The sequence below is a fragment of the Papio anubis genome, chromosome 1, assembly GCF_008728515.1.
Source record: "Papio anubis isolate 15944 chromosome 1, Panubis1.0, whole genome shotgun sequence".
Taxonomy (NCBI): Eukaryota; Metazoa; Chordata; class Mammalia; order Primates; family Cercopithecidae; genus Papio; species Papio anubis.
Genome location: NC_044976.1, coordinates 140,154,048 through 140,176,653, shown reverse-complemented (window position 1 = coordinate 140,176,653; position 22,606 = coordinate 140,154,048). Strand labels below are relative to the sequence as shown.

Genomic DNA, 22,606 nt, shown 5'->3' with positions numbered 1-22,606 from the left:
GGGGAGGGTGGCTCATGTCTGTAATCTCAGCACTTCGGGAGGCTGAAGCTGGCGGATCATGAGATTAAGAGATTGAGACCTTCCTGGCCAGCATGGTGAAATCTGTCTCTACTAAAAATACAAAAATTATGCAGGTGTGGTGGCACACACCTGTAATCCCAGCTACTAGGGAGGCAGAGGCATGAAAATCACTTGAACTTGGGAGGCAGATGTTGCAGTGAGTCAAGATAATGCCATTGCACTCCAGCCTGGGCGACAGAGTGAGAGTCTGTCTCAAAACAACAACAACAAAAAAGGAAGTTAGGTAAAGCCAAACATGCAGCCTGGATTTGGGCTTGTTGTGCTGATTTTTTCTGTTGCTGATATATGATTCTAAGCTTTCTTTCCACTGATGTTTTGTGGGGAGGGTGTCTGAAGAACAAAGGGAAAGAGAACAGAACAATCAGAGAAGAAAATAAGTGTTTTCAGCTAATTATCCTTCCAATCCTAAAAGAGTAAAATGTTTACTTCCCTGATGAAAAGAAAAAAAAAAAAGTCATTCATAAATAAAAAAATCATTTACAAGAGTTTTTGACACCAAGATGATTAGAGATCTCAAAGCCATCTTGGGATATCTCTAAGCCGAAGATTGAGTTGAAATAAACATTCCACTTACCAATTCCTTATTAAAATATTAACCATATCCACTATAAAATGAAGCAGAGAGCTTTAAGAAGAAATCTCTAAATGAAAACAAACTGCTGGAGAAGTAGTTACTTTAATTAAATATCATTATATACTACAGATTTTTAATAAGCACAGTACAAAACCTAGAAAAAGTGTCCTACTAGAATCAGAGATATACAAGCTCTTATATTCGGGCTTTTAAACATCTGAGCTAAAGATGTTTAAAATAGTTTAGTTTTGTTTAGTAAAAAGTATCTCCCTTCCTACTAAGGATGGAGTTTATTTTCCCGTCCTTGGACCCATCTTGGACCATCTATGTGACTTGCTTTGACAAATGAAATATTAGCAGAGACCTGAAATGTGCTTATGCAGTTTGTTTTGACCTGTGTCTTTAGGCGATTTGCCACGAGAAGGACATGGCCTGGTGGCTACTGCACCTTCAGCTTCAGCACACGTAAATATATATGGAGCACACTGGACCCAGTCTCTAGCCTGGAGCCATGCCTGCAGCATGAAGCAGGGCTAACTGGCCAGATTCAGCCTCCATCAGCTGAAGCACAATACACCTGCACACCTATGAGTCTGAGAATAAAGGTTTGTTATTGAAAGCCACTAAGATTTGGGGTAGTTTGTTATACAACATTCTGATGGCAACAGCAGTAATAGATCACCAGGTCTTTGTGATTTTGCTTTTAAATAAATTCACTAATTCTAAATGGAATTCTCAATAGATATTTGCAAATTAATCTTTTTTCTATAGAAAAAATGACTACTGCTTCTTTGTCTTGAGTTGTTAATAAAAATATATGTTTCACAGAGCATAAAATTGGCTACATGAGGGCAGACTTCTACAAGGATTAATTTCTATAAGATGTGGAAGTGTCTTTTATATCACTTTAGAACTCTCCCAGGCATTTAAATAAGAGTAGTCTTTTCTTAAGGAAGTTCTATTGGCTGCATGTAAACTTTGAAATAAAATGAGCTCCAAGTTAGAAAACAATTGGTATAGCAATTTATCTACGGCATTCTTGGAAAAAGTTGGGTGGCATGATTATTTCAGTCTTTGAATTCCCAGAAACATTTCTTCCATTTGGCTTGTGATATTAGGGATTTAGCGAAGAAGTAACAAAACAGTACTTAGATAGGCAACGGATGAACTGCTTAAACAAAGATTTCTAATTCATTGTGATCGGGAATCTCATTTACATAAAATGAAAAATAATTAAATCGCATCTTAATTGTGATCTTTTCCAATTTAATTGAGTTTCAACACTTAGGTCAGTGACTGGAGTACAAAGGCAATTTCTTCCTGAAAAGTTGTATTATTATTTTATAATTAATTTTTTTCCTTATTCACAGGACGGGAGTGAGAAGCCCAATGTGAATGAACTACTAAGGGGCTATATTAGGTTTTGGACAAATACATTGACTTGGGTCCAATAAACTTGCAAAGGTGGCTAAGTGTATGTATTTAGTTGTCACTGGTGAATTTGCATGTGCAGGCAGATGCAGAAGGAAGGTTGTGATATAAGCTATAGACTGTAGTCATTTCTTTCACTCCTGAGGATGGGGTGAACAAAATGAGCTTGAAAGCAGTATTCTGAAGTTAGGGGTCACCGGAATTCAAAAATGCTAGAATTTAAAGCTACCCAAGAAGTCCGTGAAACTACTTCAACCTGCCATGTGAGGAAATGGAAACTCTCAGAAAGGCAGTGATCTACCCAAGACTGAAAAGATAGTGAATTCCAGAGCTGCGTGGTCCATCTAGATTCTCTGATTCCTAATTCTGGGTACTTCTCAAGCAGATTTAAGGAAGATTATCTGATGCAAAGTTACCAAAATTACAGAAATTGTTTATTATGGTCATATATACAGGGTCTGACTTACTAGCCTTTAAACACAAATGTGGTCGTTGCCTATACTTTACCATATCATCAGCGCATACTTGGGGGGCTTACTGGGTGGCAGAGCCCCCAAAGACCAGCCTCTCCCATTGGGAGTTCTCCAAGATCATTGTCCTTCTCATTTAGGAGTCCACATTCCTACAGGGCCTATTCTAACAAAGCTGTCCTGGGTGCCCTGTGGCCTCACAGTCATGTCTGTCAAGGTAGCATGGTTGTCCAGGACAAGCACGTGTATCAGTGGCTCCTGGCAGGTGACGATTTACATAAGCATCCTGCCAGCCACCCGAGTGGAAACGCTGGCCCCAGCACTTCCAAGAGAAGAGAACATGCCAGGGGTGCAGCGTGTGGCTGGGGTGCACATGCTTTCTGGCCTGGCGGAGATCTTTTCCAGTGAAGTGATTTTTCACATTGCGGGAGGAAATACGAGAAAAGGTTTCTTCATCTGCCAGACTCAGGGTGCCTTAAAACACAAAGTGCTTCAACTGTGTTTGAGCTTTGAGGGGGTTGGGGCTTGTTTATTTTTACAGTTATTTATGCTTTACTCTCATTTCAAGAGGCAAACACTTTATTCAGTTTTCTCAGTGGAGCAAGAACAGACTGATTGGCCCTCTGGGTGTCCGGGAATGAAAGGTCACTCATCCACTTTGCAAACACATCCACTCAGGCGGAGAAAGCCCAGACAGCCTGTGACCTGAAAAAGCTCCTCATGCGATGCCCCTCGGCCAGGCCAGATCCAAATGCTTTCCTCAGAGGGCTGAGACATCAGGGAGAATCACTGATAAGACCATCTAGCAAGGATTGGACATGGACAAGGGTCTTCACTGAAAAGAGAGAGAAGATGGGAGCAGGGGGTTAATACATACAGAAAGAGAGAGAAGCTTGAGACAGGAGGGATGTGGAAAAGATTGTGGAGATGGTAGAGGAGAAGGTTGCTTTTCCTTATTTGAGAGCTATTTTTATCAGGATAGCATCTAGGCCAGAAGAAAGCAGCTCTTGTTTCCAATGTATCAGGTTAACACAAAACATGTTTGTTCACCTCCAGAAGCATAGTTTTGTTTCCTTACCAACGTTCTGTGAGGAGTATCACACAGTGGCTAAAAGGTCAGGCTCCTGAGTCAAATGGACATGGATTTGAGTCCCAGCTCGAAGATATACTACCTTCCCTAAAGCTCTATTTTATCATTATACTGTGAAGAAAGAACAGTAACTACTGTATAGAGTTATTTTGAATATGCAATGAGATAATGCATGGAAGTACATGGCAAAATATCTAACACATAGTTCTCAAATATTAGCTATCAATAATTAGTGAGTATTGCAATGGACATAGCGCCAAGAAGATGTAGAGACACAAAAAAAATAGAAACTGCTTTCAAGGAACTTACAGTCAGCTTGAGGATATAAGAAGAACATACATGAAGCACTATGGAATGGCCCAAGGCAGCATGAAGCGTATGAAATACACTAAGTTCTGCATGACTTTACAAAGCCCACTGTGATGAAAAGTTGTGTAATAATTCAAGATACTATGGGTAATCATCAATGAAGTGGTATATTTAAGTAGGTGCTAGAAGTGGAGATGAAATATGAGTGTTTTTTAAAACAGTGCTTCCCCAATTGTAAGGTGCATATGAATCACCCAGGGATTTCCTGATAATATAACTTATAGTTCAGTCCTGGGGTGGGGCCTCAGAGCCTGCATTTTTAGGAAGCTCCTTAGGTAATGTCCATGTTATTGGTCCTCGGACCTCTCATTGAGTAGAAGGACTTAGAGAAAAATGTTGGAACATGTTCCTGGCAGGTAATGTGTTTACCCAGTGACCTGTTCCTTATTTTATACCTATTAAATATTAAACATGAAGGATGAAGAAAAGAGAAGAAAAGAGTGGCAAGAGAAATAGGCCACAAGGTTCCTACTCACAAAGAGTTTTGGGGTTGTTTTCTCCTAAATTCTTATTGATCAGAAAAACATCACCATTACCACCACTCCAACACCATCACCACCATTACCTACCCAAAACAACTGGTGCAAAAATACCCATTGAACAAGCATGTGACAATCCAGTACCAAAGCTTTAATAAGCTTTAATAAGCCCTAAATAGAAGTGGAAGAGAGCAATCACCATGGGGCAAGGTTAGTTAGGGAAGATTTCCTAGATAACTGACATTCAACCCAAAAGCTAAAAGAAATGACAGCAAGGAGTGAAAAAGGTGGATGGTGACAACACCCAGGAACAGGAGCTCCCAGCTCTCCTTACTTTTGCTTCTTACTCTTATTATGGCACACTTACTTATGTGCTGCTCTCTGATTGTTTTTGAGATAATTCATTCAAACACATTTGTAGCCACCCCCTCATTCCCCAACAAACACATACAGTAGATTCTTCTATCCTCATATAGACATAAAAATTATATTCTTCTTAAACCTTCAGTTTATGATTAGTCTAAATGTAAGCCATGCTTGCTCTTCCAGAAAGAAAATTAAGTGTAGAGAAGTCAGTGCCTTAGGTTGTAGATCATGAAAATGTTCTAAATATTAGAAGCATTACAGAAATGCAGAGATAGCTGATATGTTTACATGGCTTGTGTAATTCTAGGTAACCATGTGTGTTCCTTCTGATTTATAATAACACTAGGTATACAGGAGGAGCTTCTTTGATGAGGAAATGAAATCTGCTTTGCTATCTTATTTAACTGAGCAGATCTTAAAATATATGCTTTGAAATGTCCGCTCTTCCTTGGTATTTATCCAAAGTCCTGCAAAAAGAGTTATAATCCACTTATCTCCAAGAAGCAAGTTGAGGGAGAAGTTACATAAAGTAGTTGGTTTATTTATAGATGTAGATCTATTCTGTAAACCCATATGTGAAGACCAGAAGGGCATTTTGTCCCTAAAACCAGGACAAATAGAAAATTTGTAGAGGGAGGCCAGGTCATCAGCAGCTTCTGCTTTTATAGAAGATGATTTCTTAGACTACAAAACTTGCCCCATCATGCTTACTCGTTACAGATATTTGTATAAGTATGGAACAAGAAGTTGGATTTCACAATTAAAAAGATTTAAAATGATCACCTGCATTTTGGAGTCTTTCGCACATCAATGGCCTCACAACAGCCACACCTGGCAATAAGTTCTATAATAGTTTGTTTTTTTGAAACTATTTTCCCCAATATTGGCTTTTATATTTTGTCACTACTTTCCCTTTAACTATCAGTGCTTCAGTGGTCAGATGGAGAAATCAAAGAACCTGCCTTTTCGAAAGAGAGTGGTTTGGATTTTTTGTTTTCTTTTATATTTTCATTGTTTGACCCTGCTTGCCACATCATTTGGAAACTAACCATCCTAGAAAAGAGGATCCTGTGTTCACTGACCAGCACTGGTGTTTGACATCTGCTAACTGGTCCCATCTTATGCAATGCTTGAAGCTGGCTTCTCGTCCAAGAACATGTTTAAAAAGCTATCTATATAAAAACAAAAAAAATCCTTAATGTCTGGTTCTTTCAAAACACCTGTTGAGGTTTGAACATTTTCCCCAAGTAGACCTAGGATAGGGATATAAAAAGACATAATGATATGGGAGAATGGTAGATTTTATCACCTCGAGAAACAATTTTTACAATTTTGCTGGAGGGTAACATCCCAGGGCAAAAGAAAGGGTCATCACTCCCTAGATTCCCCCAAAATGAGATGGCTCAGATACTGGAAATGGCTCTGGCTTTGGTCACTCTATTCTCTCTGGCAAGAACCTCGAAAGCCAAAGATCAGAAAGGAATTGATTGACAAGCTAGGCCTGGATCTCTGACCTCCTTTCTTCCATTTAATCACCCTTCATTATATCTGAGAAACAAGGAAGGGACAAATTGACCCTACTGAGTGGAGTTACCAAGCTAGACTATACTACGATAACTGCATAGGGTGGCTTTGAGAAAATTTCTACCAAGTCAATGGGCCATCCCTGAAGAGAAATTACCTATCCAGCATTGGGCTAGAATGACCTGGCTCTTGAATCCCCACTATTTTCCTAATAACCTCACCATTTCAGGCATTGCCTGGGAGCAGCCTGAGGGAATCTCCACAGAAGTGGACCTGAAGGAATAGCAGCCAGGACACTGTCAGTCACTATGCTCCTTGCCACAGGTTTTCTGGAAGGAAGAGCTGAGTGCCACATCATTAAAGGCCACCCATGGGTTCTTAACTATGCATAAAGTTCATCCCATGAGGAAAGGGAAGAATTATTTTAATTAGATAAATCAATGTGAACTCATGCAAACAAAGATAAAAAGATCATAAAAGCGGCCGAGCGAGGTGGCTCAAGCCTGTAATCCCAGCACTTTGGGAGGCTGAGGTGGGCAGATCGCAAGGTCAAGAGATCAAGACCATCCTGGCTAACCTGGTGAAACCCCGTGTCTACTAGAAAATACAAAAAACTAGCCGGGCGAGGTGGCGGGCGCCTGTAGTCCCAGTTACTCGGGAGGCTGAGGCAGGAGAATGGCGTGAACCCAGGAGGTGGAGCTTGCAGTGAGCTGAGATCCGGCCACTGCACTCCAGCCTGAGCGACACAGAGAGACTCCTTCTAAAAAAAAAAAAAAAGAAAATCATAAAAACTATGGATTTTATCTTTAAAAAGGAGTACAACATGCAGGCAGGCATAATGTCAGAAAAGCTAAAGCTTAAAAAGAACTCAAGGAAGAAAAAGGACTCTTTTTAACATACATTTGGAGCATGAATAAGAATGAGAACACTATGGTTTCTTTTACTGGAAAAGAGGGAACAACATTAAGAGGGAACTAACATTAGTCAGTTAACCAAAATGTATTGAGTATCCCACTACATACTGAGAATTCTACTGCTAAACACCAGGGATAAAGATAAGAGACATTTTCTCTTTTCCTTTAACATATTAGAGGGTCATAGATCGCTTTGAAAATCTGATAAAGCTGTATAACCAAAGATGGCAAAGCGTTTAGGAGGAAGCAAGTGGGGAGAAAAAGGGAATGTTGGGTGGTGAAGGGATAAAAAAAGAGGAGAGAAGCAATGTATGTTATAGTAAAAATGCACAAAAATTTGCACGCAAATTCATAAGCCCCCTAAAATGGGGAGCCCTTAGGTAATTTAATTCATTAGATTTTAAACTCCTAATCTTAAACTCCTAATTCACATCTGTTTTCAGTTAGGGGGATGATTTTTCAGACAAAAACAAATAGAACAAATATTCACCAAAATAAATTTTAAAAAATGTAAGAGAGTATGCTGCTCTCAGTGTGTTTATAGCTATTGATTGTAACAAATGTCATCTCAGGATACTCAGGGGTTATATATTAATAATGCTGCCAAGTCAAGATCTGTTTTCTTCAAGAAAACATGGAGAATAGGAGACATTTTGGGTAAAGGATGGCATATTTCCAAAGGAGAAAGATGTAGATAAACCAATAAGCACATTAGTAATCCCAAGTAGGATTCTAAAACAAGTTGTGTGTGCTTAGAAATGGAGAAGTGGTCACTAGTAGCAAGTATGGGTTTAGTAAAAGCAGAGCATAACAAGTTAACCATATGTTCTTTGGTGACAGGTTATCACTAGATTGGTAGGTTAGGGGAATAAAGTAATCATGTGTCTGTAATTTGTCAAGGATTTCATAGTGTATTGGATAGAGCAGTGCAACTGAACGATAACACAGCTGGAAGAAAATACAAATGCTTAATGACTAAACCCAAAGGATCTTTATTACCAGACTGATGTCTTCATTGGTGCTCCTCAGAACTCCAACTGACCAGTGTCCAGTTAAACTTTATATTATGGACTGTAATGAGTTCAGAAATAGCATGGTATTAAAACTGGTGAATGGCATCAAGTTAAGAATGTAGCTAATACGGTACTGAAAGAATCCGGATCTAAAATTCATGGATTTTGTTATTGTTAAATTTAGGGTTGAAGGAAACAGAACACTGCAAACATAATAGTGTCATTTTATTTTGCATGGGTTAGAGCACACTTTCAATAACACATTGTACTTCCAGGTACACTGTTATTAATAGTACATTGAAAGACTCAACCTGTCCTGGTAAGAAAGATAACATAATAAAGGACCTCAGAATAATTCAATGTAAGGAATGACTGAAAGAACTAGAGAGTGTTAAACATGGAGAAGCTGAACTTAGAGAGTTCATGTTGTTTAAATTATTCAAAAGGATTACATAAAAAGAGAATGACACTTGTTCTCTGTGGCTCTGGAGAAAAGAATAGGGACAATTAAATATACATTACAGAAAAATGTTGACTTCGCTTAAAGAATAACTTTTTAATCACTGACTGCTGAAAAAAAATAAAAGAAAATGTTTTCCGAGTATGACAGGTTTTCCATTACTAGAGGTATCCCAGTAGATAATCAGATGGATAACTCAAAGACCACCTGGTAATGTCTTCAAGAGACATTGTCAAACTAGGATTTAGTTGGACAAAATGCACTCAAAGTATATGAAGGTAGAAAGAACCCAACCAGAAAACCTGGCCCTCAACCTCCTTCGTGCAAAATTATCTCTTGGGCTCTTTCTAATTAAAAAGCTCTAATGTTATTATGATGTATAACTTTTAAATTCATTTCTGTGATCCTGCATCAGTCAAAATAGGTTACGCTGCAGCAACTAACAACTTCAAAATTCTCAGTGGCTTTTAAAAAAACAAAGATTTATTTTTTGCTTTCAGGTTGATGGGGAGCCTTAAGAATCTGAAGGAACTTGCTCGGGTAGCTAGCAGAGTGAACTCAGTAAATTCTGCACTTGCTCTTGATGGCCTCTAGTCTATCTAGAACTACTCTCAAAGCTCACTCAACCTTGAGAGTAAGCCTTGAGATGGGGATGGGAGGAACAGGCAATGTAGTCTTACATGTACTCAGAGGAGAGGAAAGACAGATTTTATGAGCAGTAACTGACAACCGTCTGAAATTAAAATGGGTTTAAGACCTCAAAAAACAAAATAACCCAAAGAGAAAGCACTGCTGTCTCTTCCTGGATCAGGTCCTGCTCTCACCATGAATCTTTTCTGGGTAGGTCACTTCACCTTTCTATGCCTCAGTTTCTATAAAACAAGGATTGGAATATATTTTTCTCAGGATTGTTGTTTCAATATAATTAATAAATAAAAATGTAATTCAAGATATTTTAATAATCTTTGTTAAAATAAATACTTTACGTAAATTAAATGTATTAATTTTCTTTGAACATTATTAAATAAATTCATGCAGAGTTTATTTGAGCAAAGAATGGTTAATGAATTGGGCATCACTCAGAACCAAAAGAGGTTCAGAGGGCTCTACCCAGACAGTGTGAGCAGCGAGCTTGTTTGGCTGAACACAGAGGCAAAGAACAGAAATCACTGGATTGGCTGTATCAGAAATCACAAACATTTGCCTTATTTAGGTTTGGTGCGATGCACTGGCTGCCTGTGATTGGCAGAAGCTCAGCTGTTTGCGTTGGCTGAAACCCAGCTATTTGTTACAAAAAATATACTTCTAGTTAGGTTTTGATTTGTCTGACATACTAAGTTAGGCTGTGATTTGTTACCTAGGAACTCAAAGTTCAGACAAAGCCTCAGATAATAGCCTCCTGCTAATTTAAGTTAACGCTACACAAATTAAGTGGGTAATTCATAAATACTCTCTGCCAAAACCTACGATAAAGAACCATGCAACTGAAAGTCTCCTGTATATCGAATACATTTTTAGCAATTTTGTAACCGAAGGAAGCACTCCTACTTGTGCAATTTAATATTGTTTTAACGGTCTTCCCAATTCCAGCTAGCTAGGGACAAAAAAAAAAAAAAAAAAAGTTGCTCCAATCCATGTTACAGAGGCCAGCTAAGGCATAGGACCCAGCAAGGGCTCCTCTGAAAACATCCAGAGCCGGTGTCAAGATCAAGAATAGGGCGCCCTGGCTCCCCACGCCTACCGGGCCAGTTTGCGTACTCTTCCTCCTCTCCTTTGGCCTTGCTCCTCCCTTACTCCCATTTCAATACCTCCACAAACTCTTGGCGTAGAGAACCGAGAATGTGGGGTACTTGGGCAGTGGATGAGGCGACCTCTGCCAGTGGCCTTCTCAAAAATAGTTTCAGTTCCCTGCCGACCTGCCATGCCCCCTTGGGAAGGTCACAAGAGGGAAGCTGGGCACATGACCCAGACGTTTTGGTCCAAAGGCAGCCCAGATGTTCCAGACACCCACGTTCCCTGTACAGATGCCGAGTAATAATCGCGGCATCCAGGAATGTGGGCCCAAGTCCCTGTGCTTCCGGCCGGGGAAAACTCCCCCGTCAGGGAACTAATTGTGACTTGGACGGTGAATTGGAATGTTTGGAGGCACAGGTCATGGACTAGATAGGGTGTAGGCAGATCCACAGGCAATGAATGCTCTCTCATCAAGGAGTCACTGACCTACCATGGGGTAGGAAGCAGCTGTGGAAGAGACGGGCTAGCGTCACGGTGTCACAGTGAGGGCGAGGATGTGTGCACATACTCAGACATCGAGTGCACACATGCAAGGCCGATTACTGGCGTTCTTAGCAACTGCTTGCCAAGCTCAATCTAAAAGGATTTACTAAAGACCCAATAAGAGATCATCAAAATTTAGACAGTTACAGTGCCTGCCCTTAAAAAACTCATAAACTGAGGAGACCAGGCATAAACACATGTAACAACTAGAAAAAAAAAAAAAAAAATCACAAAGCAGTGCAGAATACCACCAATATGGTAGAATTCAGATGAGGTAGAGCAGAAGTGGGTCTGAATTATTGGGAAATTTTTCATAGGTAATTTATATTGTGGCTCATGTCTAAAATCTGTCTTTTTCACGCTACTCCAGACAATTCCAGCTTCTTGCAATCTAAATCTACTTGCTTCTCAACTAGCTAGATCGCTTTCTCCTCCAAACAAACCAGTATAAAGAAGCAGCCTTGGCTGGACATGGGAGTTCACCCCTGTAATCCCAGCACTTTGGAAGGCTGAGGCGGGTCGATCACAAAGTCGAGAGCGAAACCATCCTGGTCAAAATGGTGAAACCCCGTCTCTACTAAAAATACAAACATTAGCTGGGCATGGTGGCGAGCGCCTGTAGTACCAGCTACTTGGGAGACTGAGGCAGGAGAATCGCTTGAACCCGGGAGGTGGAGGTTGCAGTGAGCCGAGATCGGCCATTGCCCTCCAGCCTGGAGACAGAGCGAGACTCTTTCTAAAAAAATAAAAAGAAGAAAGAAAGAAAAGAAAAAGAAAAAAAAGAGAGAGAAAAGAAAAGGAAAAAGAAGCACCCTTTCATGGAGAAGCAACTAACCACTCTACTAAAAGATTAAGACATATATACATACACCAGGCATTGGAAATGATTAGTGACATTTTTCTTAAATATTGCTGTTCTACTCTTTGTAATTTTTAATAGATAATCAAATATCCAGCTGCTGTTCTGCCTAATTGTGACTCTTTTCCATGCTTTCATTTAGCAGTAAAAATAATTCTGCTTGTCATAATATCATGTCAGTTATGAATTAGATTATCAAAGCAGAGAGATCTGGAGTGTGTACAAGGGAAAATACCACCTGTATAATCCCTTTATGTAGGACTTGCCATCACTCTAAGTTAAAGATGATGGGGGAACCCTTTCCATGCTGCCTAATGCAGCAGAGCCTAACAATATGGCAAGTGATCAGTCTAAATGGTTGCTAAATGAACAACATCAGCATTTTTTGAGTTATCCGAACTTATGTTCTCCTTGAACACACCAAGATAAGGTACTTTCCTCAGTCTAGAGGGGAACTATGACTTCTCCTTGTTTAGTTGTTCTGGCTTTAGAATTTATTTCCCCAAATCAACTCCTATAGAAACATTCTTTAAAAAAAGAGAGAGAGAGAGAATATTTTATTCTTTAAAAAAATAATTCAGGTTTTACTTTAGATACAGAGGGTATATGTGCAGATTCCTTACGTAGGAATATTGAGTGATGCTGGGGTTCTTTTTTCCTCTTGAAAATGGGATGAAGGAAATGACAGTCTAGTGTTTTCTTTCATCAGAATTATCAAAACAGTCAGCAAAAATTCCTTATGTTTGCAGAAGTTTCACAAATGAAGGAAAGGTCACAACCAACGAAGGCTGATAGGAGAGGAGAGGCCCCAGGCAGAATTTGCCTTAGAAAATTGAAAGAACCAGATCTCATCCTGCCAAACACGTTCAGTCTTTTCACCTTTTTTTTTTTTTTTCTTTAGGAGATTTCTGATGACTAAAGCTGCTTAAGAGATCCTTAAATAACATTTTGGTCCATGTAACTAGCAGATTTTTTAAAGAGCTCAATACAACTGTCAGTATGGACACGGGCAATATTATGTTAAAATAGTGTTCATTCCACTAAGTGTTCACAGGGTGAACATTTTATTATATGCCACTGAGAGGTCTAGGTATGAGACCCTTTCTTTCTCAGCCCTATTTTTAGAGGGCACATGTGATACGTGGCACTTGCACCTGTCGTTAGTAAGCTCAACAGCCAACGGCCTGTTTGTGCTACTACTGTACGTGTGTCCAAATGGTGAGACCAGTGCTGGGGCTGAGGCTGCGTAAAGGTCATGATCACCCGTGGCCTTCAGAAAAGGACATGCTTGCTGGTCCTTTTAACCTGCATGCCCTTCGCTCAGAGTCAAACCCTAACATCCCAAGGTAGTAATTACAATTGTTTTGCAGGAAGAAGACGGTTTCCCCAGTTTATTTGTTTAAAACAAACAAAAACAAAACAACATACATACATACAAATACGTAACATATACACATATGTATTTACATATGAAAGATTTAAAATTATGTACCAAACTAATCATTACAATATATAGGTAGAGTAGAATGGGATTTAAAAATAAAGGAAGAAGAATATTTTAACGTAACTTTTACTCTATGAACCTTGGTATTGTTTGAATTTTTAACGATTAGAATATTTTCATTACCACTACTGTGATTTTTAAATTTCTTGGCACAGAGGCTGTTATATAATAGGAATTTAAGGGAAAGAAAGAAAGAGAATGAGAAAGAGAGGGAGGGAGAAAGGAAAGGAATAGAAATAGAAAGGAAGAGTATGTACAAATTGTCAAGAGCCGCATCCATCAGCTCTGAATGAATGGAGTGATTAGAGATGAATGGAGCTAATTCAGAAAGACTTTATGAAATGGTTGAATTTCAGCTGCATTTGTAAAACAGTTTAAAAAATAATGATGTACTTACTATATCCTGTAACATGTTTATTCCAAAAAAATTGGATTATATAGAGGAGCACAAAGAAGAAAATGAGCATACCAGGAACCCAGTCTCACAGAGAAAACCACAGCTAACATTGCACTGGCTTTCCTTTCATTTTTCTTTTTGTCTCTTTGTTTTTTTCTTGGACTACATTTTGAAGGGCAGCAGAAACAAGGTGTAGCAGAGAGAATGGGGTAGATGCGGGGAGGGCATTCTAGAAGAGCAATGAAAGAAGGGTGTACCTGAACCTCCCTTATCTCAGGGCTGAGAGCTGAGAGAGATCTTGTCTGGACCTGGAACACTGGTATTGTGTCTATCCCTGAAGTTCTGCCATAGGGACAGGATCTCTTGATCTTAGGTGCCTCCCATTCTGTAAAATAGAGATATTCTCTTTATCCTACCCACCTTGCTGCATGAGATACAACACACAAAGACAAAGCATACCCCCAAAAGTTCCTGTACAAATCAATTTTTACCTGCAATCCAAAATAATAATATTATGCAGGTTTGTGAACTAGTTCCCAAAAGTCTATTTAAACCAAAACGTAGCTGAAATTCTATACTGGGTATTTATAGCGATGTATCATTTTATCACTATGGGTGTACCATTTTTAGTCACCATATGGGCACTTTAAGGCAAATTCTGTGTATTTATCTAGGAACCCAACCGACATTTATTCATCTGAGAAAATGCATTTTATTGGCTTATACAGGGGACTACTGTTAGCCTTACCTACAATTCTGGGGCATCTCTTAGAAGCATTATTAGGAAGAAGGGAAGATTGCAGACTGGGGACAGGTTTCATTTTTTAAGAGCGCTCCTCAAACAGAAAATGCATAGATCTATTTGATAACAGAATAATAGCCACAACAACATGTGAAAGCAGTAATGATCACAACTATCTTTTATTGAGGAACAACTATACTCCTGAAATACTTTATGTACCTTATTGTGTTTAACTTTCAAATCAACTCTATGACAGTTAGAATTCTCTTCTCCATTTTATAAAGGAGGAAACAAAGCACAGAGAGGTGAAGTAACTTACTCAAGGTCATTCCATTTAGATTGAGGCAGAGCCAGCATTTTCACTCTGATATTCTGGCTCCATAGCTGAAGCTCTTATCACTTGTTAATACACAGGCAGATAGATGAACCTAGGTTACCGTTTGTGATCGCCATCACTAGGAAGTTGTGCTAGGCTATTTTAAAGATCATTTGGGCCTTTTGTGAGTTCTTCTGAAGGGTAAGAAGACAGCAACGGTGGAAATCTGACCTCTCTCCCAGAGATGTTTAACAGGCAATTGCCCAACCCTACTCACACTCCTTCCAGAGACGATGCCCTGGGCAGCCTGGCACTGGAGAAATGTGTTCATTCTGCTTGAAGTGGTGATTCCGTCACTACCTGTCACTAGGAAAGTTCATTTAAGGTTCTATGAACAAAGACTCTGATGTTAGGATTTGGTATGTGTAGGGGTGGGGGGATTTACAATCATCCCATTCTCTCCCTCAGTGCCCACTTCTCTGCTGGATCCATATTTCTGAGTCATCTCTCAGTTAGAATCAACCGCCCATAACATGCTCAAAAATGCGTTTTGATGCTAGCCTCTACACATTTTTTTTTTTTTTGCTATATTCTTATAATGTTTGTGCAGCTGCTTTGAGAGCTAAATATGCAATCAATGTGATGCAATCATGTTCCTTCCTTATCAGAGAAGGGAGAAAATGTCAACTTGAATTTTAGGCAATTGTCAAGAACTCCACGATACAAAATCATAAGTGTATTTAATTGATGTGATCTTAATTGGAATCACAAGGAAAATTGGAATGTCCATGCAGTTCACTTGTTTGTGTTTTTAATAGCTCTGTTTGGCTGAGATTGGACCATTATCTGTCTCTGATTCACCAAATGATGGAGAGTTTGTATTTCTAAAGTTTGATGAAAACTGAATGCTATGTTACAGTATTTTTTTCTGGCCTTTTTTGTTTTGGGCTTCTTATGAGATTTGGATTTTGTGGGTTATGATTTGAGAATGAGCTACCATAAGTAGGCATAAATATGTACTTCTGTTCATATTCTAGCAACTAGAATACATTGATAGTCATTTCCTATTTGTTATTATAATTGGTGATATTTATTTATTCACTTGTTTATACAGACATTTATCCAATCAATAAATATCTGCTGATCCCAAGCCATCTCTTTGTGTGATAAGAACAGAAAATGGATAAATGAACAAAACTAAATCCCTGCTCTCAAGGTCTGACCATAGTTGGAGAGATGAGCAAGTAAAGCACGTGGAAGTCCTGGGGTAGAAGTATGCAGAGGGTGCTGAGGGAAGAGAGAGAGAGCTACAGCTAGACTGAGGAAGATCAATAAATTTAAAACATAGGGCTAAGTTTTACCAGAGAAGGAAAAAATGATGACCCCAGAAGCCAAAGTGATTGGAGAGATTTTGCTTTGTTTTTAAGTTATCTTGCCTATATTAATCAAACTGAATAAACTTTTAAGAACTCATTCATTTTTCATCACTGATGTTCTTCCATTAAATTCGAACTGGACGAGCTCATTGAAAAAGAGAAGAGATTAGGCAATTTAGTTTGTTAAATTGGTATGTATTATCCTAGGTTTTCAGGTACCAATGTTGCATATTTCTATTGAAAGCATTTTTTACAAAGCATCATATCACATGGACTAGAACTAGGATGTGGTTTTGTCCAGAGGAGTGCATTCATTCAATAAGTCCAAAATGTGTTAGGTATGGATTTTACCTCCTTTCTGCCCTCAAGTTAAAATCTAGAAAGGGAAGATATATCAGTTACCCGAATTGATTTGTTTAACATTCAAGGAGATCTTTTAACTGCATTTTCAGTCCTATGCATTCATAAATAACATCACAGAAAAGCCTGAAGATGCCTAATGTCAAAGCCCATATTGCACTTCTTCAAGTGCGAGTAAAGAAGCAAAAGTGATTCCAGCATGGCATTCTAGTGTTTGTTATCTTCCTTTGGGGAGACCATAGGCCCTAGTCACACCCTGAAAACATAGAAAGTTTCAATCACTCTGAAATGGCTAAAAGATTTAGGAGAGAAAATGGCACTGTGATGGAACAAATACTGAAAGAAAAAAAAAAAGGAAACAAAAAGAGAGATTGGTTCTGTTCTGTTCCTAGTTCCTAGCTCATCAGTCTCTATGTGTATGATATGACTTTGAAGAATTTCTTAATGTTTCCAATCCTTAATTGCTTCATCTAAGATATGGGGGAATGGAATACATGATTCATAGACTCTAAAATATGAATTACAAGAGAAACACAACATTTGAGATGACTCTTGGTTACTTAGCTTGAATCGGTCAATAAAGATAATTTAGTTAAAAGGGCTTTTGATAGAGAATCAGAAGACCAGATTTCAAGTTCTAAGTCTCCTACTAACTTATCTGTGTAATATTGGATGAGCCACTTCATCAGTCCATAGTTGCCTCTTCTATGAAATAGTATGGGATATGTGGTGGGTGGGGAGTGGTTTGGAGACATGAACTATATTACTGCTGTGCCATATTCTGGTTCTAGCCTTCAATGGTTACACAGATGTGCCAAGATTCCCTGAGAAATTGTACAAGTGCTTCTCTAGTTTCCCTAAAATAGTACACGCTTACCCTCTGTGGAAGGGAGAAGCAAGGTGGCCATTTTCATTTTATAAAGCCAAGTGATCTTTCTAATACAGCTTAGATTGTGAAGTTCTAATGAAATTGAAATTAACTAGGACAATTTATCTTGTTTAAGACCTCATGATAAATACCTTCATTCACAGGCTAAGACAGGAGGTTCTTTCTTCTATTTTCTTTGATTATTTCCAAAACTAAAAGGCTTCTTATCCCTTTGAAGATTGTTTACGTCTAGAAAATGAGTTCATGCATCCTACAGCTTGTTCTTTTCTGGGAGTCCTCAGGCTTGTAAATTGAATGGATATAGAGAAAAAACAGATGTTCTTGTAAGCTTCCTCCAAACTGTAGAAGACTGTGGTACACATTAGAGGCCCACTTGATTTGCTTACTTGAGGGTCCAATCACAACAGATTTTAAAGAGCTATTAGAAACCTTTTGAACTCTCATTTATACCTTTATTAAATGATAGTCTTTCTTGCATGCGTGAGCCCAGAGAAGAAATGTAATAATTTCAGAAAATTTGGAGCTGATAACACTTGTTGATATTTTTATAGCCTGTCCTTTACAGAGAGCTTTCATATGTATTATCCTAGCAAAACATGCAGACTGTGTAACAGTAGTCCACTTACCTAATGAGAAACCCAAAGCATAGGTTAGTAGGTCACATGTCCAAGGACACACAGCTAAGGAGGACTGCAGCAGGAGTTGAAGCCAAATCCCCTCCATCTTTAGCGATAGCTAGTTCAGTCTCCACTACTTAGTATTGATCCCCAAGTGGGGGCCCCCTGTGACCCCTGGGGAGAACTGTTGAGTATGATAGTAACAGTAGGCTTCATATCACGAATAGGGGGATTATTAAAAGATTCTCTTTTAGCTTTTAATCTCTACTCCTTCTTTCCTCATCCTTAACACATACTGCGACCTTGAAAAGAGATAGAAACTAAAAATCTTCAAGTGGCTTTTTGGTTAATGAATTACTTTGTAGTACTTCTTGGAGATTCTTGGATGTTTTCTTTCTGTTTTAGAAGGTGATACAATATGCAGTGTGTTTCTTCTCTCCTGGGTTGGAAGACTTTGCAGCTCCTTAGCCAGTGACAGAATTTCTAATGCAAGGCCATGGCCTAACTGGTTTTATTTCTTGCTTGATTCTCCCAACCAGGGTCAAGGTCAGAAGTAGATTTAAGTGGAAAAAGCCCAATATTCATCAACCAGTGAAAGAATAAACAAAATGTGGTGCACATATACAGAGGATATTATATTTGACTACATAAAGGAAATGATGTTAGATGCTACATTAACGTGAATGAAACTTGAGAACATTATCTATCCTAAGTGAAAGAAAGCAGTCATAAAATACCAAACATTTTAAGATTGTATTGATCTGAATCTTCCAAAGCAGAGAAATATTTAGAGACAGAAAGTAGATAAGCAAATAAGGGAGCAATAGCTAGAATAAGGGGTTTCTTTTTAGATGATAAAAATGTTCTAAAGTTGATGATGAGTATGATTGTACAATACTGTGAATAAAGTAAAAACTATTGAACTTTACACTTTAAATGGATGAAATACATGGTATATGAGTTATATTTCAAAAAAGTTATTTTGAAAAGAAGGAGATTTATAATAATATAGCACTGTCTCTTTTGTATTCCATTACTATGTAAGGCGCCCTGATATTATTAGTCATTAAGAGCACCTGTTGCCTCTACCATTCACTTAGTTAAGGACTGATCAGCAATCATACTGGCTATGCAACCCTTTCCTTGAAACACACAACCACTGGCTGGGTGTGGTGGCTCACGCCTGGAGTCTCAGCACTTTGGGAGGCCGAGGCGGGCCTGAGATCAGGAGTTTGAGACCAGACTGGCCAACATGGTGAAACTCCGTCTCTATTAAAAATACAAAATTAACCAGGTGTGGTGGCAGGTGCCTGTAGTCCCAGCTACCCAGGAGGCTGAAGTAGGAGAATTGCTTGAGCCCTGGAGGTGGAGGTTGTAGCAAGTCGAGATTATGCCACTGCACTGTAGCCTGGGCAACTCTGTCTCAAAAAAAAAAAAAAAAAAAAAAAAAAAAAAAGTTGCAACCACAGTGTATTTCTTAAAACAAATAAACTTTTCTCCCTCAAACACCAAGATAGTTGATTCAAATCTCAGCCCTACTTACCGCATATTGCAGTTATATTTTTAGTTCTAAGTTTTTTGTACTCAATCATCAGCTCAAGGAGGGCAGGGGACATTTATTTGTCTTTGAATTCCTATTACCAACCATAGCGCTTCATAGCAAGTAGGTTCACCATAAAAGTGGAGAAGGGAAGTAGGAAAGAAGGGAAGGAGGGAAAACAACCATCTCATTTCATCAGGAGTCAGTGAATTCCTGAACATCTGGAGTATAGTAGCTGCTTTGTGCATGAGGTCCTAAATCACACTCAGGTTAGTGATGTCTTTGAACAGCATGCAGTTGAGTGATGGGTTAGACATGGGTTAAATTTATGCACATCTTTGGAAAAAATGCATTCCATCAGAATGTCTGAATTTATCTAAATAAACCATTTAACCTTGGTTTATAATAAATATAATACTACTCTTTAATTATTGTCTATTTGTGGTTTACACATATGAATCCCAGAGTGTATCTTTCACTCGGTCTGTGCTGGTTATAAATTTAAGTCCAGGAACCTTAGATTCTACATCTTACATGTCTCTCAAAGCATAAACCACAGAACAATTTATTAATAGAGACTTGTTCTCCGAATAAATGGCTGAATGATAACATTAAATAAATATTCTAAAAATTTTAACAGTGTGGCAAGTCTAAATAGCGAGGTTAGGTTGATTTTTTTAAATGTACCATTAAGTAAACAACCTGATTCTTCATACACTAGAATTCCAATTACTACCTGCCTGGGTCTATATGATAGGCTATTTTGTGGTATTGATGTAAAAGAAAATATTTAACTGAAAAGACTTTTGCATCTGCAATACAAGGAGATGCAGTTATTTTATCCATAATTTCTGTGGTCATCAGTGGCCAGGTACAAAGATAAACCTTTTCTCTGAGCTTGTGACTCCTGGCTCCCGGGCACACCACTCCTTCCCTCCCTGGCTGCCAAACTGTTATATGTGTGAGGGAATCAATTCTGCTCAGCAGTTTCTACAGTAGCATCCTCTTAGGTCCATGCCAAAATGTAAATTATTATCACCATTAAGCACTTATTAAATGCTTCCGTATGTATGATGTGGGAGAATGGGTTTCATAGCCAGAGTCCTGGTCTTCTATGAATTTATATATTCTTTTGGGCAAGGCAGTTGAAAACGACTGAAAATCTGATGGTTTACCTACATAGGGACATTTGTAGCAAGGGTGGCAAGAGTAAAATTTGTCATTTTGTCTACAGAAAACTTTTTTTTGTGAAGCAGGAAGCAAATAATCAGGCCAAGTGTGTGAATTTTAAGGCAGTACTTGGGCTTATTGGAGCTGTCTTATTTGTTCTCTACCGGGACATTTGATCCAATGGGGAGGGATTAGGATGGGCTCAGGTCCAAGAATTACGGCTGCTATTTCCAGTGCTTCCAGCAACTCAGCAAGGCTGTCTTCACTGTGCCTGGGGCAGGGCCAACCTCAGGGCAATGTGAGGCCACACTGAGTGACCCTAGGTGGCCTTATGTATGAGAAAAAACTAGTTCTCCTGCAAACTAATACATTTCTGTATTGTGCAACTCTTCAATAGACCAGGATCCCAGATGGAGGACATGTGATGGAGACTTTGGGGAGAAAAGGGAAGCCAGCACGGGCAGAGTTGTTTTGAATTTTCTTCAACCCAGACTAGCTTCTCCAAAGTCACTCATTTGATTGAAGGAGTGTTTACTAAGCAGCTACTATGTGCCAGGCACTATTCTAAATAATGGGAGTACTATGAAGCATAAAACAGACTCTCCCATGGGACTTATTTTTTGACAGAGGAGTCGTACACATATGGGCACCCTCTCAAAGAACCCATTGAGCTTTCCTAGTTTGCTGCAGCTGCCCAAGGACTTCCCTTCTAACTGGACATTTTCTGGGCCAGAGAAATTCATTTAAGAGAGGACATAAGACATAAGCAAGAATGCTTATTACAACTTAACACAATCAAAGTCCTCATCTTGAAGAGTAAAATATTATTTCTGATATCCCTTTGTGATAGGCAATGACTATGTAAGAGGTAAGGCCTCAAAGTCAGACTCTTTGGGTTTGAATCCTGGCTCTTCCACTACTAGCTACATGTTAGTAGGTAAGTTAGTTACACTATATGCATCGCAGCTTCATTTGTAAAATGGGCATAATGTTAACAGCCACCTCATAGAGTAACCATGAAAATTAAATGAGGTAAAGTACCTGGAATGTTCATGGGCCTGTTTATTTTTCAGTATTAACTTATTATAAATATGCCAGTTTGGAATGTGCCCCAGCTGTCTTACTGGACAAGTACTTTCAGCTCTATTCTAACTTTCTCAGGGTAGGGGCCTTGTTTTGTATATCATTGCCTTTCCTATAGTAATTCTTCCAAGGGTTCTACATGCAATAGGGGATCAGTCAGTGTTTGCTGACTTCTGCTAAGAAGATGAATTGAAGGTCATTTATATGGCTTTGAAATTGCTGAGATGAGCACACAGTACATATTAAGTCATCTTACCTTCCACCTTCTTCGATTCTGTTCAGAGTCCCCATATTCTTCCCTATCACCCAGAGCCCAGGTCCTAGGCATTTCTGCCTCCTTCCTTTCATTAAAAATAATACCCAGTTAAACTCCAATGATCAGTTCTTGGGACAGTGTGCTTTGTCATATCTTTTTTATTCATTCTGCTGCTTTTAGTCCACCAATAGCTTCCCTGTCTAGAATCTTATCATCTTATGATAACAACTTTACCTCTGTTGGTAAAGTTGTTGCCTCTGACTCAGATTATGAATGCTGAATATTTGGTTTTCACCCATTAACAAAGAGCAACCCGGAATCATTTTATTATCTTATACCAAATATATGTTAATGGAAAGTTCTTACCACCTATGAATCCCAAGGCAGAGGAAGAAAGAAGGTGGGGATAGATACCTGAGAATTGTTTTGAAATGTGGTCCTTTTTTTCC

General features: G+C 38.8%; 1 long non-coding RNA gene across 2 annotated transcripts in view; it reads right to left on the bottom strand.

Annotated features, from left to right (window-relative positions):
- Positions 1–3,117: 3,117 nt before the first annotated feature.
- LOC110741343 overlaps positions 3,118–22,606 on the bottom strand; it is a 38,191-nt gene continuing 18,702 nt past the window's right edge. The window contains exons 4-7 of one of the 2 annotated variants that reach the window (XR_002517390.2): positions 17,623–17,773; positions 14,066–14,193; positions 8,298–8,369; positions 3,118–3,391 (exon numbers count right to left, since the gene is read on the bottom strand). This is a non-coding gene — a long non-coding RNA (uncharacterized LOC110741343). The remainder of the gene's footprint in view (positions 3,392–8,297; positions 8,370–14,065; positions 14,194–17,622; positions 17,774–22,606) is intronic. The other variant, XR_002517391.2, reaches the window with a different exon arrangement.